Below are 27,580 nucleotides of genomic sequence, written 5' to 3'. Positions count from 1 at the left end.
AGAGTCAGCAGGAAGAATGCATTTTCCATAACACATTCAGGATCTGGAAAAAAGTGGAAATCACAGAACCATAAAATGCATTGCATTGAAGAAACCTTTAAAGCTCATCTAGTCCAGCTTGATCGGGTCGCTTGGAGCCTCATCCATGATGCTGAATGTTTCCTGGAATGGGGCACCCACTACCTCTCTGGGCAACCTGTACCAGTGTTTTACCACCCTAGGCATTGAAACTTTCAGTGTTCTGGTTTTGGATTTTACTGAATTTCTTTCTGTTTCAAGTGTGTAGCTGGGATGGTCATTCCTTTAGGCCAGCTCCCCATCTTTGTACTTCTGCTCCTGTCTTGCCCCTTCACTTCTGAGAGTGTTGAACTGCTGCTGGGCAGGGAGGCTGTGGCTTGCCTTCCTGCAGGCTGCTGCAAACTTTTGCTTTACATAAAACAACCGAGGTGGAAGAAAGGGGACTTGTCAAAAAGGAGGTAAGCTAAAGAAAACTTTGATCAGAGGTTAGTCTCCAGAATCAAAATGACAGCAAGCTTCCTGGGCTTTTTAAAAGGCAACAGAAACAACAGTGGACCTCTTGAGATTAAAATTGCTAGCACTTTTCACATACAGCAGTGACTTTTGTGACTCCTTTTGAAATTTATCTTTAGTTTGGCAAGTATGTTGCCTTGAAGTGCCATAAGGATACCATGTTGGGATAGGCATTGTTCTCTTGTCATGTTTCAGACCTAAGTTCTCTTGCAGAGTGTGTAAATCAGCATATATAATATAGCCACATATTGAGCTTATGTGTGCCACACATGGCCACAAGCTGAAATTTTTCAGAAATTGTCTTTACATACTTCTGCAATTTTTTCCTCCCTTCTCTCTGTCCCTGATTCCAGAAGGATGACTTGGAGCAATTTCCTATTCTTGTAAGATCTCACCTTTTTTTCTACATACCTCGCTTTCTACCACTAAAAATCATGTCCTGGGGGAAGGATTTGCACTTTGCATTCAGCTGGTAAAACAGCCAGTTTTGTTTAGCAGATTTTTGTTTGGTGTGAATCTCTGCATTGGACGTACCTGTTTCAAACATTGTGGAAAGAAAATGTTTCCCTTCTGCACAGGAATATTTGTTAGGCCTTGCAGAGAGTTTAATGTGTGCGGGTGTTCAGAATCTATTAAAAAGAAAAAAAAAAAAAAGAGGGAAGAGGAAATGGAAACAAACAACAAAAAAACCAAAACACCCTTCTTGTTTTTTAAATCCCAGTTTATGCCTTGCAGTTTAATATTCTTTCTACAAGAGATTGACTCAGGACCCTAAATCAAGCTGATTGCACAGTGCACATATTAAAATCTACATTTTGGTCAGAGAAGTCTGCGTGCAGTTTGAAACACAGGACAAAGCACTGAAGCAGAATAATCATGGTTCCCCCTGTAGGACTTTTTCATTCCTAATGCCTCCAACTCGGAACCATTGACTAGGTGTTCATGTTTGAGCCGTTCATACAGTTGTTGCTTTTTCAAACAGTCCCTGTTTGCTACAGGGATCAACAACATTGTCCAGTTCACTGATCTTAAAACATCTTTTGTGCTTCAGGACTTGACTTACGCTTAAGTTCACATATTCCTCCCTGTGCCAACAGCCCAGCATCTCCAACATCTCCAACACTGCCATTTCTCTACAAGAGCCCACTCTTTCAATGGGCCACCACCATGTGATTTGATCGGTTTCACTGAAGATTAAGACATCATGTTCTGTTACATAATTGAATTGGAACACCCTGAGTGTTAGGAATAAATTGGTTTAAGATTTCAGAATTGGTCCTTTCAGATCTGGAGACTTGATCTAAGTTTTGGATGCGTTAGGTGTATATATCCACATCCCTGTGAACTATTTGGTACGGAAGTCAGGAAAAGAAACTTCAGAAGTGAGCACAGTCTTCAAGAAAGTAGGAGACTTTTTTCTTCCATATTTATAGTAAGAAAGCCAAACAAATACTTAAGAAAGCAATTGTAAACTTATGCCTAAACCTGGACAAGCAGTTAAGTTCCCAGCACTTATTATCCATGTCTGTTATAATGCTTACTGGGAATCTGCACTCACTGAACCAGAACTATTTAAACATCTTCCTGCAAACATCCCATTCCCTCATTTAACCCTAATAGCAGACCTCACCTATTATGCAAATAAACACAGGTCTCAGTTCTCTGAGGGAACCTTTACACCTAATACAATCATTTACCATGTGGACATTTGGCTCAGGTTGGAATATGCTGGGGTTTGGAACAGAAGCAGGATGGGTATTTTCTGTGCAGCAAACTGAGGTCTGGGAACTGAGCTGACAGCTCTGACAATTGATGATTTGCCTTAATACACAAAACAGGACAGGTTTTGACATGATATAGTGATGGGCTAGGAGACACCATCTTAATCTTTTGGGTCTCATGGAGAGGTGATAATTTCTGGTCATCGTCCCTGGACACAGACTTGCAGATGGAGATTAGGAAGGGGTTCAGGTCCTACAAGGCTGTTACCTTCACCATCAGGTTGTGATGTGTGTTCAAATTCAGTTGTCCCAATCAGTCAACCAAACCTCCTAGGAACAACAGTATGGGCACACAGCCCCCCTGACTCCCCAAAAGAGCCCTGGGGATGTGGCTGTCCTGCCCTGCATGTCTCATATTGGGTCCTTCCAGAAGGATTAGCTGCTGTATTATTTTGATAAATGAAGCAGAGCAGAGTGATGGCATGGGCTTTTTCGAGTTGAGATGTGGCTAGAAAGGGAAAAGATAAACTTGGAGCTCTTAAAGATTACCTTCTGGTTTCTAAGAAAAACATAGATAAGGCAGTCTCAATTAGATTGAGCTTAAAATCACATATAACGAATCTGAGATGCAAGAGATTGCTGTATCTGAAAGAGAAGTCTCCACTGTTCTTCAGATAAGCTCCCAGATTTTCAGATAAGAAAAAATAAATATTGCAAAAAAAGGGCTTTCCTACTTAACCTTCCCAGACAAACCCAAATTGCCTACCATCAAAAACCAAGGCAGCTCAAACACGGGGATGGTTTCACCACCAAATCCTTCTACTTCTCCTATGTGTTTGTTTTTTGTTTTTTTTTTTAACCTATGTTAAAGGGTTGCACTGCTCCTTATATGTGGGACAGCTTTGGAATGGTTTCCTCTCTTTTTTAACAAAACTAAAGGTTCAACCAAAAGTTTGCAAGTGAGGCAATCTTTGGTAACAGAAGCAGGCAGAGCTGTCTCACCCCAAACAGCCTGCACAAAAACTACGCCTGCTTTTTATCTGCCATGGACATAGTTTATTTTTATAAATGCTTGAATTCACCCACAAAAATAAAGCAGGGCAGTATTTCATCATGACTCTGTTTCCTCAGAGGTATTTCCTACAAGGTGTTGGATTCACTTTCTATATGATAAGCAGCTATGGCTGTGCAATTACCAGTGAGCATGTACCAGTTCTGAAGGTCATGCTAAGAGACTGCATGTCCCTTGCACAGCTGCTTCTGTTTAACATCCCTAATAAAAGGAGGGAGACATTTGATTTTCATCAAGGTTTTAAGAAACACCATATCTACAGAGGCCGGACATTTTCCTTCACACCTCATCAGGAAACTTTTCGAGATGGAAATGCAGGCCTGAGCAGTTTATCACAGAGATGACCTGATTTTGGCAAGCCTTGGAGAGGTCACAGGCTTCCCACTGCCACTACAGGAAAGTCTTTTATCCTCAAATACAGCAGAAGTCATCTGTATGCATCTTCTGGTCTATATTTTGAGTCAGCTGTAGGGTGTTCTATTCTTTTCATAGTTCTTACTACAAGTTTAAGACAAAAGCATATATGTTTGTGAAGAGATGGCTCATTTCTTCCCTTTTTTTTTTCTTTTTTTTTTTTAATTTAAACTGCCTCTTTATAAAGGTCACCCAAGTCCAGAGTAAAAGAGGATTAATTACTAACAGCTATAATTTAGAGACAAATTACCCTCTTGATATTTTGGCTGTCCAGGATACACCACGTAAAAGCCATCTATCTGACAGAATGACACAGTTGACTGCAACCTACTGTTGTGTTGAGCATTGCTGTGCTTCATCTCCCCTGAAGAATGATGAGAAGTTTAATATATTAATAAGAAAGGGTATAAAAATAATGCTATATTTCTATGCAACTTTTCTCACTCAAAGAAGCCATAGTGTTTTTCTCTTAATCCAACTGGTCAAAAAGTTATTCTACAGGGATACAGATTGATTTCAGTGGAGTTGTTTGCAGAATAAATGCACCTCTTCATGAACACAGCCAACAGGAACTGAGTTACTTTGGCTTCCAAACCCCTCTCTTCCCTCGGTCTCATTGAATGGTGCCTTACACGGTTAGTAATTCAATTAAAATCTTCAATTAAAATCTATTCTTATTAATAGTCCATGTGGAAAACTACCTTTGGTAATCAGCTCTGTCAAGGCATTATACACATTTTGCTCAGGTGATCACACTTGTCAGGGCTGGACTTCAAACTAAGAATTGCAGAAATGTGCCTCCCTCCCAAGCCTTTATCCTGAAAAGTAGGTAGGTACCTTGAAAGATCCGAATCTCATCCTGGTTTGTGCTTCTTGAGAGACCTGACAAACCTGAGGGCTGGTATGTGTCATGCAGCAGTGCCTCGGGGTTTTGTGATGGCTCTTGTCTGTGCTGGCAAGTCTCTCTAGTCTTTGGCAATCCTAAAGAGGCTTTTTAAGGTCAGGGACACACCATGGAAGGGTGGGTGTGAAGGAGCTGCTCATTTGTGTCTATGCAACTTCTTCATTTCCAGAGCTGACATGTCTGAAGCCAGCTGTGTGTGCTTCCATCTCCTGAGAGTCTCACAGACAATTTCTTAAGCCTGTTCCATCAATCTTACATCGCAGCTACACGTTTGTCATGAGGCTTATAAATACTTATGGATTTCCTATAGTGGACGTTTCTACCTATAAGTCTTTTTACAAAGACCAGGTTTTTTGTAACACAGTTATCAGATAATATCTCTCTTTAGAGGTCAATCATAAATATACTCATTCCACCTTATTGTTCATAGTGGCTTCTGCTTGATTTCTGGTAAGTTCAGACTCTGGGACAATCTCAGATGCTCACTCTACTATTGCTTCACCCTCCTGAGACCCCTCCTGCAGTGCTGCATCCAGCTCCGGCCCCCTCAATATAAGAAGTATGTGGACCTGTTGGAGCAGGTCCAGAGGTGGCCAGGAAGATGCTCAGAGGGTTGGACCACCTCTGCTGTGGAAACAGAATGAGAGAGTTGAGGTTGTTCAGTCTGGAGAAGAGATGGCTCCAGGAGACCTTAGAGCACCTTCCAGTGCCTAAAGGGGCCTCAAAAGGATTGGAGAGGGACTTTAGACAAGGACATGGAGTGACAGGACAAGGGGCAACGGCTTAAACTGACAGAGGGTAGCTTTAGGCAAGATATTACGAAGGAATTCCTCTCTGTGAGAGTGGTGAGGCACTGGCACAGGTTGTCCAGAGAAGCTGTGGATGCCCCATCACAAGTGGAAGGCATTCAAGGCCAGGTTGGCTGGGTCCCTGAGCAACCTGGTCTAGTGGAAAATGTCCCTGCCCATGGCAGGGTTTGAAAGTAGGTGATCTTTAAGGTCCTTTCCAACCCAAACCATTCTATGATTTTATAGTTCTATTGCCAAGTTGCAATCTTTTAAGAACTAAAGTAGCTGTTGAAAGAGTTCGTACAAGTCATTTATGAAAAGAAAAAAATAATAGGAAAAATTTGTCAGATAGGAAGAGTTTAGGTACACAAAACCCCTGGCTAGACATTCATCAATTTAGTGTCTTCTTTAACACTTTCCATGCTTTCATTTGGGAATAATGTACAATTCTGCTTGCTACTGCAAGATGATTAATTAGCATTCATAGATTTATGAATAGGATTTTACCAAGTAGCAGAGAAGATGGTATTATTAGTGTTCATTTCACTCTAGTACTAGTCCCTTTTGAGATGAAGGCAGATTTTATTAAAACAGACCTTTTACAAAACACATTATTCATTGCAGACTTCTATTAAACACCAAGGTGTAAGGGGCAGATTGGTTTAATTTGCTTTCTTTTCAGTCTTGATGCCACTTTTTGTTACTAGTATTAATTTTTCTTATGCAAGTGGGATGATCAAGTGTATAGAGCCCTATGGTGGGAATCAAGGGAAGTAGTGTGCTCTTATCTGACACACTGGAAGATTTTGGCCTGGTAGCTTTATTGCTCATCTGTTTTTCTCCTCTAAGAAGCAGACTTGCTTCTGTTAGTCAGTTTGTCAGATATATTCTGCTGCTGGGCAGATTTGGAATTTGAGTTTGGATTTTTAGTTTCTTCCAGTGATTCCTAAGGCCTTGGTGAACAGGTGGCAGAAGAAGATGCTATTATTCAGAAACTGTTCTAATCAGTTCTAGAGATTTGCATAATGCAACAGAGATTTTTTAAAAAACCCCTCAGGCTCAAGGGCATGTGCTTATCACTTGCCAGGGATCTGAAGGGAGCAATTTCTGCCTACACAGCAATGTGCAATTTGCTGGATGTATCATTGCTATATGAATTTTAGCACTGGCTGTGGTAAGAGAGACAGCTGAATTAATGAACAAATGAGATTGGGAAAATGGAATGGTTTGAAAAACACTATTCCAAAAACTATAACCCAGCTCCATCAGTCCAGTTTTCCATTACATGGTTTAACAACCACCTTTTACCATTGGGAAGGATAAAATGGGAAGTGTAAAGAAGACATTCATTAATCCATCTCTTGGCTGGCTTCACAGCTTCCCAGCAACAGCAAGTAAGAAAGAAGAATGGATCATAAAACCTTTTCTGTTCCTCCAACTGACCTTTGCCCACAACAAAAGCAAACCTTGAATTTTGTTTACTTTTTAAAAAAGCAAGAATTTTTACAATGCCTGGCCATGGAATTTTGAATTTATTTTAAATATACTTATTTCTTGTGGAAACACAGAAGTTAATGGCTTAAAGAGCTGTTTTCACAGTTAGGGAAAATCCATACTTATTTGAGCTTTAAACTAGCATTTGTGTATAATCAGACACAACTGCTTTCTCTACCCTAAAACATTACCATTTTCCACCTAGCATTAACAAAAGTAGCAGATATGCCTGTTGCTGTGGAGATTTTGAGCCACAGACCAATCTCAGTTCTTCTACCTGACTTAACTCAGAGGTTACAGCAGCTGAAGGGTTTTTCCCATGAAACATCTTTTGAACATACATATGTTTTATTGAGTAAACCAGATGGAAAATCATTTGCACAGCTATGCTTTCTCATCCTGTGGGTCCAATGGCCAAGTTCATTGCCATTATTTCACCAGTTCTCTTTCTGTATCTTATTTTGCAATGCCATACAAAACCCTCACGCCTTTTTGTCTCTTCCACATATCCTGTAAGTTTTCTCTGTTAGTGCCTGGTGGTCTTCCCCATTCTGCTTGCAGCAGATTTAACTTCTAGTGACACAGTACAATGTGTGTTTTCAGACTTCAGTTCATCATTTGTTCCAAGTAGTCTTAACAGCCTTTGCTTCTGTTGCCTATATTTACATGCTCACATGGATGGCATCAGTGACAGGGTACAGCAAAGCTCAGAAATTAAATCTACATAAAAACTATAGCTCTGTCCATAAATGAACACATTCAGATTGCTGAGCTTTTTATCTGTGCTGCTTGAGACCTCTGTTAGATTTTCTTATGTTTTAAATGATAGGTTTCTTTCATGTAATTCTCATCACATTTTCACATTGTTGTATTACTGGATGTCAGAGTCCCCACCAAAACTAGAACTATCTGTTTGGTCCTCTACTACCAGAAGAGCTTTAGATGATTATGTTACCAATACAGTTATAAACCCCATGTTGTAGTAGAAAGTTATTTTTTAAAAAAAGCTGTCAAACATCTGTATGACATTTCAGACCTTGAAATATCAGCCTAGTGGTGGATTTTCGTAGGTCTGATAATCTGACAAGTTAGTCAAGAAAACACAAGCACAGGTAGAATCTTTTATTAGAAATTATATACTTGGAAAAAGTGGACAAACTTTCTTCAAATCTGAAACAGAAGCAGCAGACTTTGCAGCTAAGTAAGTGCAAGTTTAAATGAATTTCTAAGAATTTATAACTGAGTGTATATATTTTTGCAGGGTAAATGGCACAGAACGATGGCTATCTGAACCCTTTTGTCTGTGTTTGTGCATGTGTGTCTGAGAGAGAACTTTTAATATTCACACCAGAATGACCATTTTGATTCTGAAGTAGCTTTATTGCTCCCTGGTTCCAGAGACTCTTCTTTCATTGACTGGAAGGCAGAAATACTCAAATAGCACCAGGTGCTGGTTAAGCTACCTTTGGGGACATGCATAATAAAAGTCATGAGCTTCTAACAAAAAGGAAATGTCATGCCTTTTCACATTTATCTTTGCATCAGCTTCCACATATAAGAAAACATAAAGGGAAAGGAAAAAGATAAAAAAAGAAAGACCAGAAGACAGCACAGTTATTGTGGATCAGCAGACAGATGCAAGCAGAACTGCCTTTGAAATAGCCTTAGATAAGGAATGCCTTCAGGAATCTTCAGATGCAGAACAGTTTGTCAGCAGCACCTTTACCTGTCCACAGCTAGAATCCCAAACATAAATGAGTTTTACTGTAGCTTCTGTATGAACTGAGCTGTGACAGGGAGCAATGAGCTTTTGTTTTTCTTAAAGCATCTCCAAATGTGTGTTGTTTTCCCATGGGCGTGTGGTGGGTTAGTTTATGCCCAAAGGCACAGGGATAGACAGTAGCTTTTTTCAGCCAAGAACATTAAAAATACAACTCATCCTTTCTGTACAAAGCCTATGTGCAGGTAACTCTTGATAGTTTGAGATATATTTGGAAATATTCACTGTTTATGATTATGTCTGTTAAAAATTTCAAGCATTACCTCTTAGGCATACCATTGTTTGTTTGATTATAGAAATAAAACCACCAGAATTTACTTACTGTCTTGACCCTAAGCTCTTGGTTCTCTGCAATTATGAAAGAAATCAGCTCCAAAATAACAAGAAAACCCTGATATGCTCTGTGTCAGGGCGTCTCACTTGATGACTTCAGCATTTTAGTTTAAGAAAGGAAACGTGAATTTAGGTTCTTTCCTCTAAGGACTAAGATGTGCAAATTGCGGCTTTTATGCATCCTTCATCACACAAAATTTAGGAGTCCAAGAAATTTAGTGAAATTTGGGAAATCAGGTCCCAAAGAGTTTGAGAGAAAACCAGTCTGTACACTAAAAGTCATCCAAATTTTGCTTTTTGTGTGTGTAAATAGAAGTGGAAGAAAGTAGATGGCCTTGAAGAAAAGCAGGGGATGTTCTAATCAACATATCATATGGAATTCCTTCCCACCTGGACAGGGCACAGGCAGCTTGACTGTCTCCTACGTTTTTTCTTACATGATTTTCTTAAAATCTTCCAGAGCAACTAATTGGAAACATTTGAGTGTCAGTCCTTCAGGCCATCTTCTGATGTGTGATGATAGCACTGATCTCTTCTAAAATAATTTAGAAATTGGGACCTTTCCCCAGGAAGTGGGAAGCCTTGATTCTAGGCTCCACTCAGTTTGAGTGGTATTAGTGACTTTTCAGTTTTTTGAGAATTGAAGGGGCCTCTGTGTTTCATCAGGGTTGTGCCACAGACAGGCTTCTCTCTCTGATAATACTCTTTTTAATGTCAAAAATCAGGGAGTTAGCAGGTTAAGTAGGAAGACAGTGAGAACAGAAGCCTCCTCAACTGGGGAGCCCTTAGAAGTGAACAAGTTTACTGACCATCCACGACCTCAGGAATCTCCCCAGAATCATTTACATTTATTTTGCTGTCTCCTTTGATTTTCACACTTTATGAACAAGGCAACTGATCATATATAGAATCAAAGTCATACATTTTGAAAGGACTTTTCTACTTCTAGACTTTTCAAGTGTTTTTTTTTTTAATGTTTGTTCTTATGTTTTTTTGTAAATGAAAAGCATAACTTGAAAAATTGTCCTAGAGAAAAAAGAGCCTCTTTTCTGTGCATATAAGTGCTGCTCAACCAAAATTTAAAAGAGTATGGGGAAAACATAGCCCATATGAATACAGACACAGATAGCCAAAAATTAGGACAAAACTGAGGCCAGAGTGGCTCACAAAGGGTGGTGGAACTGCTGTAATGTCTGCAGAAGTGCCTCAAGTGCTGTTTAGTCAGAGGTTCTCCACTCATAGGCATTTGGCTGATACACATGTAGACTGATAAAAGGCAGCTGGGTCTGCACGCTGCTTGCCGATCAGGGCCTTTACTTCTAAAGGAATCATAAGAAAGAAAATAGCTGTATAAACTATTGAATAGTGTACAGAAGGTCAAGCCTGCCAAAAAGGTCAGGTAATCATCAAAATTAGAGATAAAAGAGACCACAATATTATATAGTCTGCTCACCAGCCTACTGAGGAGTGTTCAGTGCAGTATAGCAGAAACCCATCTGAGAGTGAGCATTGTTAGACCTCTAAAACTCTGGGTCAGGCTGGCCAGACTAATTGATCAGGAATTTAAAGTTAGAGGTGTTGTAGCAGGGACTCTATGCTTTAGTGAATAACTACTTCAGAGATGGACAAAACCAAGAAAGGCTGTTTATCACCCAAAAGTTAAGGATTCTTTTCTCCCATTAGCATTTTACCATGATGAAAACCATTACATTTAAAAAAGAAAAGCAGGGAATGTTTCATAACAAGCATGCAAAGCTACCTGTTACATGTTTGTTTTGGAGCAAATAGATTGAGGGAAATAATTACCAATGATCTGGAATACATAGCACATACTGTTTCAACAGTCAGGGAAAAATGAGGTGTCTTAGCCATCTTGCTTCCTTGCCTAGCTTTAGTTACTAGGCAGTATCAGAAAGATTTTTTCCCCTATACCATTGGGTGTTATAAACTGTTTTATTGGAGCACTGCATGGCTGCAATTAGGCATTGATGGGAAAAGGACAGGTATATGAGGTGGACCAGTAGCATGTTCTGTTATGGCAAAACCAGCAGCATGTTTTCATGTGGGCTCAGGTGCCTTTTTTGCAAGAACAGAATTATTTTCTAATACTGCTCTCATATTTTTAAGAGTTTTTTTCTTGAGTATGAATTAATTCATTTAACTATCTCTCTGAAAAACAGAGGCTGGGAGAAATGAGAGATAGAGAGACCATTCAGTGAATGAGACCAGGTATTATTCTCTCTAAAGTATATTTAGCTTTACTGCTCATAGCCACTCTTTTCTGAACTACTGGAATTTTGAAATAATTCTGATGTGCCTGCAATGTGTTTTGAATTATCATTACCTTCCCTCTATCCAGAAAATCATCATTTGGGTCCAATCTTTTTATAGTCACTTGAAAAATTTCATCTTTTCCACTGAGCAGGGAACTGAAAAAAAGTCAAAGTAAAGTTTCTTACAGGGAAAAAGTAAGTAAAGCCATGATGGAGGTATTAAAATCACAGCTTTAAAGATATTAATCAATGCTGTGGAGGAAAAAAACCTAACAATAACATCAGTGGTGTCTCAAACTTTCTGAATTCTTGCTATTGCATTGCAAGTTGTTTTGTTGTCTGCTGAAATACATAATTATTTTGGAGAGAAAAGGATTGTTCCCATGTTTTGGGACTTAAAATGTCAGTCAATAACCTGAAAATCCCTCTTGATCCATTTATTTTCTTGTTGTGGGTGGCGTTTAGCATTTAGTTTCTGAGTTGTTCCAGGAAGACAAAGCTGAAGTCAAGTTTATAAGGTGAAATTTTGAAATAGAGAAGTGAGGGGTGCACATCTTCTTTGCAGCTTTCTCAGTAAGTGTGTGATCTCCACTTGGACCTCCCTGGAAACACAGCACTTGTCCTGTCTGCAGATTTTAGCAAAGGGACACTCTCAGCCTCTCCCTCCCTACAGAACACTGAACTGTTCTCCTCCACTGTATGGCTAAACACAAGATCAAAGTCTTGCAGTTTTGCATGCCTCACATGCACACAAGGAGAAGGGGTCCACGTCTTGAAAAGCTTGCAGAATAAATAGACAAAACTGATTGAAATTGCTGGAAGATGCAGGATAGGTCTGGTTTTTAATGAGCTGTGCCAGACACAGGGCATGTGCAATCTTCAGATGCATTTGGGAGTATGAGGTGGGTGCCAGATGAGAGTCTGACACATAAGGATCAGATCAGACAGGTCTCAAAGAGTTCTTCCCCAGGTTACAAAGTGGGGAGTTACTCTCAGAGTAAGCTGGAAAGGATTAACACCCACTATCAACCTGGGTGCAGACATTAGCCATAGAGGTGCTGCAGGCTGCACATGGCAGCACAGCACTGAGCACAAGTGTTAGCAGGGCTGCAGCCCCTCAAACACAGCACCATGCTCTGCTGCTGGTGTCTGGGGCACATGAACTGAGTCTCAGCACTTGGGGCAGTCATCCTGCTTCCCCTTCTGCAGGAGCCTCCCACTGTCTTCAGCTCCAGATCCCCAGGGCTAGCTCACACACAGTGTGATGGAAAATAAACTTTCTTCTTAATCAGATCCCTTTAAAAGTTCATCTAAGAAGAGTCTGTCAGCACAAATTGCCTTGATCTCTTTCTCAGCTGAAGAAAGAAAGTGATCTTCTGAACCATGACTCTTAGATGTTGCAGGAAGGGCTGTTTGCTTACTTTGAAATCATGCACTGCAAAAAAAAGTCCTCCAAAAATCAGGGAGCTTGGCTAGAATATAAGAATTAATAGTGACCGGAAAACAGGTCCCAACTTGAAGGATTCAAGCATCCAACCCTCATGGGGATAAAGACTGGGATTAGGAGGAGACTGCCCCAGTAAGTGTTAGAGGCTGAGAAAGTTAATTCGTTTTATGTAGTGCAGAAATTCAAAGTCAACAGTAATCTAAACAGTAATCAGAATGGATACAATCTATTCATTCAGGCAACGTTCGGGTCACCCCAAATTTCCTCCCCAGAACACTTATGCATAGACAGGTAGGGTCTCAACTGCAGTACACCTTTATCACCCCTTTGCCAGAACCTGCAGCAGTTACATTTTCTTTGGACTGTACTTACTCAGGCAGACTATGTTTTTTCCTAAGAGAAGCATAATATATCCTTGCATCCCAGTTTTTCTTCCTGAAACTTTTACCTCCAGCTGCCTGTGTGTTTAATCACCAATTCCATTGCTGCTGTACTGTACTGTACCTTTGTCTATGAGCTTGGGAGGGAAGTGTCAAGTCTGCACATATGATGGGTCTGCACAATTATGGATTTGTATATGGAGCAACCCAATCTGTCACTGCCAAAAGCACCTCAGTGAGAGTGCCTTACCTTCAGGCAGATTCTAGAAATCAAACCCAGGGTTCATAACACTTTCACTTACGCACAAGTAAGGATCATCAAGGCTCCCTGTATAGCCAGTGAAGAGAAATGAGACATTCCAACTCAAACTGGAGACAGAAACTAAGTGGCCTCTGGAAGATAAAGGTTGAATTTCCCTGTGGAGGGATAGAATGTAAAAAAATAAAGATGGTGCAAAGGTAGCCTCACACCTGAGGAGTTGCAGCTGTACTAATCATCAAAGATTAGGAACAGAGCTGCCCTTAATAGGCCACAGCTGTGTCCAATAGGAAGCGTGCTACAAAAGAGTGGGTTAGCTGGTTGAGGGGAGAGATAGTGTTTGTTGGTTGTGCTGTGAAGTGAGATGGAGTTTTTTGGGTTTTTTTTGTTTTTTTGGTTTTTTTTTGTTTTTTTTTTTTTTTTTTTTTTTTTGGCTGTGCTTTGAAGGAGTCAATGCTGTGAGGAGCTGCCTATGAGAAATCACTGAGGAAGTATGAGACTTTTGAAATATGATGACAAGATTTCTCTTTGTTGTAGGGAGACACTCTAGTGACTATGCTGCACAAGGTCATATTTTATCCTTCTGTTTCCCCAAGCAACTCTGGGATTTCTCTTAACAACTGCAACATTCACTCCTTTCAAGAGATGCTTTTTTGTGATTATCTAATTAACAGGTGGAAATAGATGCTTTCTTCCTTAACATCATAGTTTGCCTCATCATGTACTGTTTTACACATATGTGTTAGAGCCCATCACCAGGGGCCAGGACAGTTGCAGAGTGTATCACTGATTGTGAGCTGAACCTGTGGATTTTTTAGTGCTTTGGCTGTAGGATGAATTAGTTTGGCTGTCTGTTAGATCGGCTCTAACATCACACGATTTTGGTTGGTTTCTAGCACTCAATAATTTTGTTTTCTCTGGCATTACTTTAAAGTTAACTTTAGAAAATGACTGCCAACCACCCTGCAAGACATTTCTGTAAATTTTATTTGCTAGGGCAGGTGAAAAAGCCTTGCAGTGGCCCATGTAGAACAACTCTTTCCTGCAGGGGTAGCAGGAGCATGAACAAGTTCTTTGCCTTGACCAAGCCTATCAGGGAGAGTTCTCCAAGGCTAGTGTAAACCATTTTGTTAGCACTAAGCTTAGAAAAAGCAATTTCTATAAAGCCTACAGTTTGGTGATCAAATACAGGAAAATGGACCTTTTAGGAGATTTGCATGTAATCACTTGCAGAGAACTTCATACTTTATATTGGGTGTTTGGATCAGATAGAGCATTAGTGTCAGACTGAGAGAGGCCACTTCACGAGCAGCTCATCAGACTGCCTACTGATTACATTATTCTTTTACAAGTTGGGTTTGAGTAAAGCTGCAGAAGCATTTGTAATGCTGAGCCATAAATAGGGGGTTGCATTTTCCTTAAAACTTTAGATGATGTGAATTACTTGCATAAATATTTTACAAGGCATGATATAAATATTCTGCAGTGATTAGGATTGTTTATACTGTCTCTATCAGAAGAAAGTCTTTCTTTCTTGATCCTTACTTCTTTGATTTTGAAAAAGATAGAAGAAATCTCCGACATATTTGGAAATCAGGTTACCTGTTTGTGCTTTTAAATAGCAGCACGATTTGAGCCTTGGTGATGTGTCTTGTAGAAAATCATGTAGCTAACTTACACAATCTGTTTCTACTGTTGTGCCTACAAATGAGCAAGTGGAGTATCCGGCTCAGGCAATTGCCCGTGTAATTTTCTGAAAATCTGCCATATTTTCTTCTGTTGGCAAAAAATTGTAAGTGTGGCTGTGCTGCTCCAGAGCACCCCAAGCCATGGAGGAACTGCTCTTCGGAAGGGAACAATTTTCTCCCGCTACTCTCCATCTTGCTCAATCAATAATTGCTTTCTGCTGTTTTGGGTCAAGTTAGTAACCTCTACTGGGGGAAAGGAGATCTGAGGTCTGCCTTGTTTCTTGTCCCTTTCTACCTTCTGCTTCCTTTGGGATAATTGCATAGGATCCAAACGCTCGCTCCAGATCTGTGCTGGGACAGAGGCAGGTAACAGGCATTCAGCTGTGATGCTTTTATATATGCCAGTATTTCATTCCTCAAACAGCTGCTGCCAATCTAGGTTTTCCATCCAGAGGAGAGTCTAACCAAGGTCTGTTCTGTACAAACAAGAATGTTTCCAAGCCCTGCTGACAGTGACTTTTTTACTTCCTCAATAGAAAATGCACTATGCTAGTAAATGGCTAAATAAAATCATTGCCTATCTTCACAGCATAGTGGAGGGGAAAAACACAGTTTGGAAGAGTAACACAAATCATCTACAAGGCAAGTGAAGTCCATGTAACATGTGTTCTTTATGATCCACTTCAGCCCAGGTGAATTTATTCATTCTTTCTTAACCTCACATGGCCCTTTTCCCCCCAGTATGCCAGTCTTCATACAGGGCATGTGATTATTTTTCATTTTCTAGGCACAACTACTCATTTCTTAATTTTAGTGACATGGCAACTGCCCAGGTTTTTCTTGTTAAGATGATATTCATTTGTCCCCTTTGTTTCATTCATTTTCCCCTCTGGCTTTAAAGCTATAAATCAAATACATGAAATTAAATTAACTGAAATAAACATAAGTGCAGGTGGAAATTCAGGAAATATAAATAACTAAAAGTAGTTTTCCAAGACTGCTTTTTTAATCAATTCTAAACACAATATATATTGCCTGTTGAACTAAGAATGTTGTGACCACCTATTGTTAAAGAGTATTAATAAATCTGTGCAACAATTCCTTACTCCTATGATTCACTGACACATTTTACCAGACAGCTAGTTCAGCTCGCCCTTTCTCCAGAGGTGTATTATGCTGTTCACTGGAAAGGCTTGATACACTGCCATGAGAGAGACATGAATGCTGTTCTTCCCTTAGGAAAATTCCTTTTTTCTCCATCTCTGAAGGAGTGAGGCTTCTGGATGCTAAACCAGTCTTCTAATATGTGATAAGCTGGGCTCATCTTCATATACATTCCCCTTCACCTTGAAAAGCAAAAAGGCAGATATTCTCCCACTCTCCTAAGTCCAGTGGGATCTCTGATGCTATGAAATAGCAGTGGAGCAAATCACTGCCTTTTATATTCTGCAGGGAACCAAGAACTGCTGTGCAGGCAGGGTGCTGTCCTTTCCACTTTGTACCATCTGTCAGCAATCAGGGATGTCCTGGTGCCCACCCTGTTTGCTACTTTGCAAGGATAGCTCTCACACAGGATCTCAGCTCTGCAGGACTGTTTCATGCTTGTGGGGTTTTAATCAATCAGATACACTCTGAGATGAAACTGACTGAGTGTTAGACTTAATTATTAATTTATTTCCTTTATCATACAGAGGTACCTAAGGGTTATTTAGGTGGGTCATGGTTTCCTCCAGCACAAGACTAGCTACAAATTAATATTGATCAATAACATTTCACATCAATGTCAGTACAGATCACTCAAAACTCCTGTGTAAAGTAAGGGGAAGACATAAAAAAAAGTTAAAAGAAGTTCATCTGTTTACACTGTCTTTCTTTTGACAGGATAATAAACTCAGCCAGCACACTACAGAATACATTCTGCTATCATTTACACAGCCTTCCTGTGAACCCACAAAGCAAAGCCTCGTTTTAAAGGCCAGAGCTGTACTGTGATGTCTTTTGTTTGTAGCGGTCCTTAACATCATTGGTGCACCAGTTCTAACCTTGGTTAGAGACTTTCCTGTTTTAAGGTGGTACAAAGGAAATGTCAGAGATAGGACTTAATGCCAACGTTCCTATGTGAGAACTACTGCAGTTGTTGTACTGAAGTAATCGCAATCACAGGACCTCTGCCCACACCTCTTGTTTCTTTATGAGGGAATCCAGCTAATTAAAAATATTTGGAGTGTGACAACAGCCTTTTAGACTGTTTCAGTGGCTAGAGATACAACGTGCAGGTACAGGAAATGACAGAATTTTGAATCAAATTATTGCACATCTCTGTGCCTCAGTTTACTTATCTGTCAGAAATGTAAGTCTGGTCTTCAGAATGATTTGGGCTATAAGGGACCTTAGAGATCATCTAGTTCCACACCCCTGTCCGGGGCAGGGACACCTTCCACTAGAAGAGGTTGCCCAAAATTCTGTCCAGCCTGGCTTTGAACACTTCTGGGGATGGAGCATCCCCAGCTTCTCTGGGCTACCTGTGCTAGTGCCTCACCACCCTCACAGAGAAAAGTTTCTTCCCAGTATCTAATAAAAATCTCCTATCTTTTAGTTTAAGACCCTTCCTTCTTGTCCTGTCATTATCTGCCTGTGTAAAAAGTTGCACTTCCTCTTTTTTACAAGTTTCCTTTAAGTACTGTAAGGCTGCTGGAAGATCTCCACCGAGTCTTCTTTTCTCCCTGCTTAACAACTCAAACTCTCTTAACTTGTCTTCACAGCACAAGGGTTCCAGCCCTCTGACCATTGTATCAGCCAATCTGATTACAGATCTGATAACAGTATTTCAAAGTTTACATACCCAATGCTTGTAAAGCCCTTAAAGGTTCTTGAATGAAGAAGTTACCAGGTGAAAAAGCTGATACTACTTCTTTATTGATCACAGATAATACCATTCTGGGTATATAGAACACTACTAAATCCTGTTGCCTTGTCATTTCATCTCTGTGAGAAGTCAGCCGTTGTATATATACACTCTTTTTTACCTCTTTTGGGACAAATTACAAACATATGAGTATATCCACTGAATATAGTCCATGAAACAATTTACTGACCTTCTTTAGAAGTATTTCTGTGAATGTTCTGTATTTCTGGCAGCCCTTCTCTTCACACTAGCATGAATACACCCGTTTTAAATCAGCTCTTGATCTCGAAATGCCAAATCCTGTGAGAGATAAAGTAATTCTTAAATATTACAGCCAAATGTGCAGCATAAAATGAAGGCGTGTTTATTGTTTGTTTTACTTTCCCCTAACTATTTAGGATCTGCTCTGCTTGTCTCTTCCCTAAATGTAAAGCAGTTGCCTGAATATTGCAGAGTTCCTCGGCTAAGTTGAGAAACAGAATTCTTTGTACTAACCTATTTCCAAAGTTTGTGTTTCCTAAGTACTTTCATAAATCTACCAGACACTGCAACATATCTTCCCCTGATTTTTTTTTTTTAATTTTAACTGAAATACTGGCACATAGATAAAATACACGGTTCTGTTCTCTTTTCCTCTGAATATGTGCTAGTATCACATCATTCATCCAGAGACATTCAACCACTATTATTCGTGCCTCAAGTCCAAAGAACATAATTTTGACTGTTCACTGCAAGTGGATATATAAGATTGTTACAAATTGATGCCAAGGGGCCCATACTTGGAATTCGTTTTGTTTTTCTTTGAGTTAAGTTCCAAATTGCAAGACTGTACATAATGAATGTGTTATCTAGTCCTTCTGTTTTGTATTTTTGAAAGAGAAACAGCACATTCTGCAAAGTAACTTTTCCTACTTGCTCAGGTTCCATGGCAACCCAGTATTGCTGCAAATTCATTTTGCTCTAATCAATTAGAAATTTTGCTCTGGCAGCTGGAATGAAACTTTATGGGCTTGTTTTACTTGGACTTGCAGTTGCAGTAAATTCAGTGAGAGACTTGTCTGAGAAGGAAACAAACTTGTAGCTTTCGTCTCTCTCTTGGTTTAATTTCTGTGAAAAGGTCAGATTTAATTCTTGGTTTTCTGTCCAAGCAGGAAAAAAACAAGGCAGTTCTCTTAAAGGATCCACAACTTAACACATGCTTGCCTTACAGCCTTGTTGACTGTAGGAAGGTATCGTGTTGCTTCCCGGGCATTTTATAACTGGTTGTTGTCAGCAGAGCTGCCCAGTGCACACCTTCCATCCAGCAGCTGGCAAAATCTCCCATTGAATCCACCCTGTCATTCCATCCAGCAGCTGGCAAAATCTCCCATTGAATCCACCCTGTCATTCATGCCCAAAAGGCAATTTTTCATAGAGCATGGTGGTGTGTGCCGGTGCCCTTCATAGCAGCACAGCCCCGAGTGGTTAGTATGCACAATTCCTAGGGAATCTGCCCTTGTAAAGGTCAGCTAACACACTGCTGCAAGTGCATGTAATGACTGTGAAAGCCCATGGGATCTTCTCATGTGCAATCTGCAATGATGTAGTTGATTAAAACCTAAAGCTGCCATTAAAAAAGTTTTGGTTTTGTTTTTATTTATATTTTTTATTTTATTCTTGCCAAAACTGCAGTACTGAGAGATGGTGAAAGCTCTTTCCAAAAGAAACTCCCAACAACTTGCAACCATGTGGAAATGGCAGAAAGTTTGTGATGTGAAGTGACAAAAGCACTGACATTTTGCTTTTAGGGTTACAATTCCAAATCCAGCTCATTCTGCTCCTGCTCTTTATGTCCAGACTACAGAATTCATGTACCGTTATGCCAAGTGTACTGTCTAAACAAAACACAGGGAGGGCTTTGGGCCTCTACTGTAATTGTCCACTTTTTTTTTTTTTTTTTTTTTTTGACTGGGTAGCCACACCATTAACTCCCTTTTATGCATTTCACTGGTATTTGTGTAAATGAATCATAGGCTTGCAATAAATTTTTAATCTAGATTGTCTTTCTCAATGGCTGGAAAAATGTGTCCTCTCCTTACAAAGTACACTGAAAAACTGTATGGGTCTATAGGAAGACATTGATTTTACACTTCTTTTCCATTTCAGTCACCATCACACTAAAATTCAGCCTCTGACTACTTTGAAGGATTAGAAATACATGTCACCCTATTTTGTAATGAAAGCATAGCAAATCAAAGTCCTGATTTAAACTTTGTTACATGTCAGGGCTCATCAAATCTCTGTTGCCACAAAGAGGATGACGCAGAGTATACTTTGCTTCTTCAAAAGCATTTCAGAATAAGAGCTGAATCTCAGGTTTTATGTCAGGGACTGTGACAAGGAAAGCTGTGCTCATCCACTTGCATGTGCTCCCTTTTCTTCCTGTCTGTCTCCAGCTCCTACCAGTAGTTAGCACAATGGGAAGGTTACAGCCTTGGCACCATAAAAAGGGTCAGGGAGTGTGAAGTGGGCTGCAGATTCCTTAAAAGCTGCATTCCTGAAGGAGGAACTTCTCTGTCTGGAGTGCTGTCAGAAAGAAGGCGATCCAGACAACTCCACTGCTGATCATAACAAAACACACAGGGCTCAATTTTGGCTCTTGGTCTGCATGCTGCACAGGCTGCTGGTCACACAAGGGAGTGTAGGCTCTTAACCAACACTGACTGGCTTTCCTCTTTCGGGTGACAAGTGTCTCTAAGCACAGGTACAGTCTGCTATTCTCCTTGGACCTCAGGGTTTGCCTCTGATGCCGCAATTTCTTCTCTGATTATAATTGGCAATTTATAAGACTGGCATATGCCAAGGAGGTGACATCCAAGGGCTTATGATGAGAAAAACTAATGACCAAGGTGGAAGGAAATATAAATGCAGAACTAGCTTTGGAGGATTTTAATGTTAAACCCACTTTATTGTTTTGGGTTTGTGTCCGTTTTTAAATGTCCAAGTTGTGTTTAGTAAGAAATATTGTACAGCTATGTTGTGAGCTATGCTATGTTCAAAATGTATATTTATAGAAACAGATGATTTTTTTAAGTTTGCTGATTTTCTTGTGATGAGTGTTCTTCTATTTTGATGGATTTTTGCATGATAAAATTTCAGTATTTGGGAAAATGTGAGAGATTAATCATTATGACTTTCAGATCAAATGTAGCAAGGGGAAAAGCTCATGTTTAAATGCATTGTCCTGTATTATATGTCTGTGTTCATATTCCCCCTGTTTTTATTGATGTACTGCACATATCTGACCTCCACATCTGCCTGATAGTTTTTTGCCAGTCTGGCACTTCTGACTTCCCAATTTTGTTTAAAAATATGATTCGAATAAGACCCTGACAACCATTAATTGCTTATAGTAAGCTTTTCCAATTGGATCTACTTAACCTACATGTACCTGATACAATTTTCTTGCAGTCAGTAGAAGCTCTTCCACAGCTCTCTGTAAAATATAATCTTAGAACCTTATTTGTTGTGTTTTTCGTCATTTAATCAACGAAATGACGCTGGTCTGAGCTGTGCTTCTGCTCTGTTATCAGTGTGGTGGTTTGCTGAGCCGCTTCTACCCCACACAGCGGTGTCCACACCTTTCCTCCTCCTCTTGCCTGCATGGTGGAGGTCTTGAGCCCTTTGCTTTATAAACTAGAGGGAAGGGAATTGTTAAACCAATCCCCAAAAGGACTTTACACTTTTCACATGAAATCTGAAATAATTCGCCTCACAATACGTCGGGCAAAGCTTTCCGGTTAGTAAGACGGAGCGCGGTAGTGAGCGCCCACGTCGTGGGAACAAAGCGCATCTCGGATCAGGGGCTCTCGCCAGTCAGAATCTTTAAAAAACCAAACCAAAAAAGCCCAACAAAAAACCTGACGGATGCCAATTTTAAAGGATGGATATTAGGAGGATAAGAGTTTTAAAGGACAGTAACAGCCCGAGGGGCAGCAGGTAATGGGGTCAGATACGTGCAGTCGGCCGCCCCTCAGGCAGGGCTGCCCCGCTGGGGCAGGCGGCGGGGTGGGGGGGCGGCCTTCCCTCGTGCCCCGGCTCGACTTTTATTGTCTCTCTGTCCGTGTTTTGCCGTGGTTTTTTTGTTGATTTTATTTCTTTCTGTGTTTTTTCCCCCCTCCCTTCTCTGTGTGTGTGTGTCTGTGGCCCGCAGGTCCCCCCCTGCCCTGTTCGTCCGCCTCCTCCACCCCCCGCTCGCAGTCCCCCTCCCCTCTCCCCTCGCCGCCGGCCAATGAGGGCCCGGGGCGGTCGCTGGGCGACGGCGCGGCCCGGGCGGCCGCGGGCTCGGACTCTGAGGAAGAGTTTGTCCCTCAGTCATTCTTAGTTCAAAGTGGCTCTGGAAACCTCTGTGCCGCCGCCAACGGTGAGTGACTTTCTCGCTCTCTCTTTCTCTCTCTCTCTGTGTGCCTACTTTTTCATGCCCGTCTTGACAGCCATGCGCGGGGATGTAGGATGGTTGGGAGAGCGGGTGTGCCCTTTGGGTTGGTTTGGGGGTTTTTATTAAAAAAGTTAAAAGTTGCCTGGCAAGGGTTGGCAGCTTTGAGCAGGTCCGTGCTGGGTGCCGTGCGCGCTGCGCGGTGGCGGCGGTGCGGGACGCACAACCCCGTTTGGTACCCGGGCAGCGCTCACAGACTTGGCGTGACTGAAGGCTGGAGCCCGCTCCCTTTTGCGGGGCTGAAATTTTGGGGTGGTTTGGCTTTTTTATTTTATTAATTCCTGGCTGCAGGATTGGCCAAAGAGCTTTCCCCGTCTCTGTGGGGGCGGCAAGGTGCAGCCTGGGGGCTGGCGGGGCCGGAACTTGAGAGGAGCCTGTCACCCTAAGGCAGCATAGATAGGAAAGCGGATGATGAATACCAAGAGTTCCTGTGATAGTTGACAGTGGCATCAGCACCATCCAAGAGGAGGGTGTCTGTGTCCAGTCTCCCTCCGAGGCGCTGAGATGTGCCCTCAAGAGAAGTATTTGAGGAACAGCAGCAGAACTACATCCTATTGGGATGCTCTGGGACTGCCCGATGGGTTGCTGAGGGTGCTCAGCACGGCCGGATGGTCCATGATGCTTAAGCAAATTACAAGGAGAGGAACGAAATTCACAGTTCTCTGTTGCAAAGACAGTGAGTCATAAATGGAGAGGTAACGCTCATTGGCAAAGAAATGTGAAATTTCATCAAGGGTAGTGTAACCTGACGAAGTGCAGATTACAGCAGTGGAATAGCAGTGGCCACTCAGGCCGCTGCCATCCGGTTTGAGCGATAATTGCTCACAGGTCTGATTTATGATGAAGGAGGAGACATTCAAAGATATCTTGAAAGAGAGAAAGAAAGGTGAGAGAGAGGTTTACTGCAGCTGGCAACAGCTTAACTGCGTTTATGTTAAGCTTCTAAGAAGGTTTCCTAGTAGGCTGTTATCTTCAAGTAAGGAGAGAAAGTTTGACATTTAATTTGTCCGCCCTCTCCCTTTCCCAGCTTCCCTCTTCTTTTGTTGCATTTGTTATGGTAAAAACAAACTTTCCTTTCAAGGTTTTTCAAAGGAGAAGGTTATCTCCTCTGAATTGTCATCCTAAGGAGAGTAGGGGGAAATACAGTGTTGTATTCATTGAGGAAACTGATTAAAATTCATATCCTCTGTTCAGCTTCCCCCTTCCCCTCCCACCCTATAACACATACACATCTGACTGTTTGCAGTCACCAAACATGGAAATCTGAAATAATGTCAATTACCCTCTTGTTGGAAATAAAACTTAACTCACACTCTACCTCATGTTTTCCACATCATAATGTATATGTATGTACTTTCTCTTTGCTCATTTAGAAATACATATGTACTCATACATGCACACCCTCCAGGTAAAAAGAGGGAAGAAAGAGCAAGAAAGATTAAAAACCTTAATCTCTTCTTTTACTAATTAGCTGGAAACAAAACAAAAAAAAAAAAGCCTTGTTCAAAGTCCACAGTGGGTTGACCACATTATTGTATTATCGATGTGTTGGTGAGTTAGTTAGACTTCAGGCTTTTCAGCAGCTTGCTTATTTATCCTCTTTTTATTTTTTTTTCCTCAGTGCTTTTTGCATCAGCTTGTAGACATACTACATTCCCTGAGGCCTTCTTTGTGTGCAGGATTCAGTAGGTTGGTAATAAATATGTCCCACACAAAGACAAGGCATCTGGGGGCTCATTTGCCTGCTTACTCTAGTTGCTCAGTAATCAGAAGAGCAGGTAATGGCAGGACATTGGTGACCTGCTAGGATCAGCTCAGCGTCACTCTGCTATCAAGAGGAAAACAAAGGTGACTTACTTTGCCACCTATCAACCCATAATCTAAAAGTTCACGTGAATGACAACCACAGACCATACAAGCCCATCATGCCTAAAACCCAGAGACTCTTCTGACCTCTGTAAATGGATTTAATTGCTTTAGTTCTTTAATGTTCTGTTTCTATGAGGCTTAGTCAGCTTAAATTTTAAATGACAAAGGCAGGTCTTTATGTTCCTTAAATGGTGAAAATTAGTAAAAGCTTATTTTGGTTAGGACTAAGTTTAATACAGTTAGAGCACTCGTTCTCAGAGAATAGTAGCTGTCTCAACAGCAGGACAGCCTGAGAATGCTGTTCAAAGGATTTGTGTTGCACTTTTTAATTGATCGTGGCTAGGTTTTCCAACCACAGCTGTGTAAACTTAGCCTTAGAGAAGTCCATCCAAAGTAAGTAACACCCAGGGAGCAGCACCACTGTTGCAAATCCCCATGTAAATTGCAAGTATAATGCATATGGAACTTAAGAAACGTGCTACTTTTTTAATATACAGTAGGCTATTCTTTATCACTATTCCTTTCATTCCAGAAAGGTAATATTGTCCGTGATATTATTTTTACATGTCCAGAAAAATGTCCACCTAAACTTTCAAATGCAGGCTAGAACCAGCTAATATGTATGTAAATACATGGGCATCTTTTTGGGCTTTAAGTTTTGTGATAGATGCGTTACAAACCAGGGTTTGATTTTCTTTATTTCTAAGTAATTTAGAACATTGAAAGGCCAAAGTTTTATTGTACCAACAATATCAACAGGCACATGATTTTAAGGAAAAACAGAGTTTTCAGACTTGGACCTTTTCATTTTTTCTTTTTATATATGTCAAGTCCAGAAGGCTTTTTACTTTACCTGAAATTACCCAAAGTAACTAAGGTGTGAATGTCTCTATTTCATAGAATCCTAGAATGCTTTGGATTGGAAGGGCCTTTAATCATCACCTTGTCCCAAACCCCTGCTATGGGCAGGGACCCCTTCCACTAGACCAGGTTGCTCAGAGCCCCATGCTGCCTGGTCTTGAACACTTCCAGGGATGGGGCAGCCACAGCTTCTCCAGGTAACCTGTTTCAGTGCTTTATCACTGTCATAATAAATAATTCCTTCCTTATATGAAATTTAAATCTATCCTCTTTCAGTTAAAAGTCTTTTTCCCTTGTCCTGTGAGTACAAGCACTTGTAAAAAGTCTCTCTCCATCTACCTTATAATCCCCATTTTAGCATCAAAAGGTCACACGCCTTCCCTTCTGCAGACTAAACAGCCCTGTCTCTATGAAACATCTCAGGATGTTTCCATTCAGAAACCTTAAAATTTCCTGATTTTAGGATTTCAGCACTATTTGAAAAGTTGGCTGACTTATGGTATCATGGTGGACATTAAGAAACACTAATTAGTTTTTCAGGTTTCCTAATTATATGGTGTGTAGGTATATATGTATAGGACTCGGGAAAAGCCAGAACTGTCTGAAGGCATCCAATCTTTAATCCGGTTGTACTGAGAAACTTAACAACTGCTGTGCTGGATCAGAGCATGCAGTCCCTGACAAGAGTATGGGAGAAGAAGCATGAACAAGTGGGGCTGTAGGGAGGATCTTGGCCAGCTAAGAAAGGTTGAGCACTAGCCAAGGAGAGAGCTGTGGATGTGGGTGCTTAGCTCATTAGTGGCACCTTTCTTCCTAAATGACATGAAAAATTTAAAAAAATGAAGCATCTGTAGGGAATGGTGATCAGGAGGAGCACATCAGCCTGACCATTGCTGCCCATGTCCCTTCAGCATCCACAGCTGTGGCACTGGGGACATTAGCAGGTACATCTCTGAGGTAGGGAAATGGCCATTGTACAGAGTGACAAAGAACGGATGTGGAAAGATATATGAAATCTGTGGAAAGCTGGCATCCAATTTCCAACACTGGTTGTGTTGCCTCATAGTCACTGCTGAAATGTGTGACTTCTTCCAGCTCCTCCATCAGAGAGCAGGTGTTCCATGAGAAGTATGCTTTTGTCATTTGGTGGGGTCCACTGTGTTTCTCTTAAGCTAATTGTATCAGGCAGACAGGAAGGCTGGATGTAGTCACTTGAAACAGCCTCTGCGCATTGAAGCCACAAAATCCCAAGTCACCTCTGTTTTGGGGCATTTTAGTGTTCTCAAATACTAACACAATATTTGAGACCAGATCATGGAATTTAATTAATTCTAACAGCAGTAAAGCAATACCAGTAAATTTTTAAATACCAGTCAATTTTTAAAATTGACTCTCTGGTCCAAGAAATTACTTTGGTGACACTGAAGGCAACATCTACTAAAGTCTCTCTGGGAAGAATCTAACACAGTTTGGAATCTTATCACCCACCTCTGCATTTATGTACCCCAGTTTCTTTGGTTTCTCCCTCAACTACATCCCTGTTACACATACTTGTGGCTCACCACTGCTTAACCAGCTTTGCACGTTTTCTATCACTAAGAGCAGTTTTCACAGATGAAGCAGCAGTTAAAGATCATGAGGCCAGTCACCCAAAGTGGCATTGTTGCTGGAGAGAGAGGGAGAGGGGAAAGGCAGGCATGATTCTCAGTATTACTACACTTTGAATTCCAAGAGGAGGGTTAAAAGTTGAATAAAGCATGAATGGTGCAGCCCTTTCCTCGGCACAGGTTACATTGGCAGTGGACAAGGAAGGAAATCCACGCTGAGTGCATATATAAATATTCTAAGGTTAGATCCTGGGAGAAGTGTGCAATTTCTCTATGATCCATGATTTTGGTGGAAAATAGACCACATCAGGATCAGATTGCTCCCAGCAGCCACACCATGCTTCTTCTGCGCAGTTGGATCTGCATGAATGAGCTTCTTGACCAACAAAATCCATGGTCACGTAGTTAATGAAGGTTCTTGTATTGCTTTTGCCACTTTTTCTTGTTTGGAGTGCTGGACAATTTGAAGCAGTAAATCGCCCAAAGATTTTAATTTTCATTTCTGGCTAAATCTGGGCCTCCTGATTTGTAACCTATTTTCTTTAAAGTTTGGGGGTTTTTTTAAGTTTTAAAAAGCAGCCTTGAGCAGTTAAATACAATCACTGTTCGTAATTTACCTCCCTTTCCTATCCTTCAGTAAGAATTTCCCACTATTTATTCAATGGTTTGGCCCAGATTTGAGAAGATAAATCCTTCATAAAAAGGCTGCTGGGGACTCCTATAGCCTTATCTTTTTTTGTCAAATAGTCACTTTTGTATAAATGGTGCATTTCTCAAAAT

At 40.9% G+C, this 27,580-nt stretch overlaps 1 protein-coding gene across 3 annotated transcripts in view; it reads left to right on the top strand.

The window, feature by feature from the left end:
- TENM4 (teneurin transmembrane protein 4) overlaps positions 1-27,580 on the top strand; it is a 600,039-nt gene that overhangs the window by 315,875 nt on the left and 256,584 nt on the right. The window contains exon 1 of one of the 3 annotated variants that reach the window (XM_059838451.1): positions 22,244-22,391. The exons of the other annotated variants lie outside the window; for them this stretch is intronic. The gene's annotated coding sequence lies outside the window, so the exon portion shown is untranslated. Of the gene's footprint in view, positions 1-22,243; positions 22,392-27,580 lie in introns of those variants that run through there. 3 annotated transcript variants of the gene reach the window in all.

Source organism: Haemorhous mexicanus, chromosome 2 (genome assembly GCF_027477595.1).
Source record: "Haemorhous mexicanus isolate bHaeMex1 chromosome 2, bHaeMex1.pri, whole genome shotgun sequence".
Classification (NCBI taxonomy): domain Eukaryota; kingdom Metazoa; phylum Chordata; class Aves; order Passeriformes; family Fringillidae; genus Haemorhous; species Haemorhous mexicanus.
This window is presented reverse-complemented; position numbering and strand designations above follow the sequence as displayed.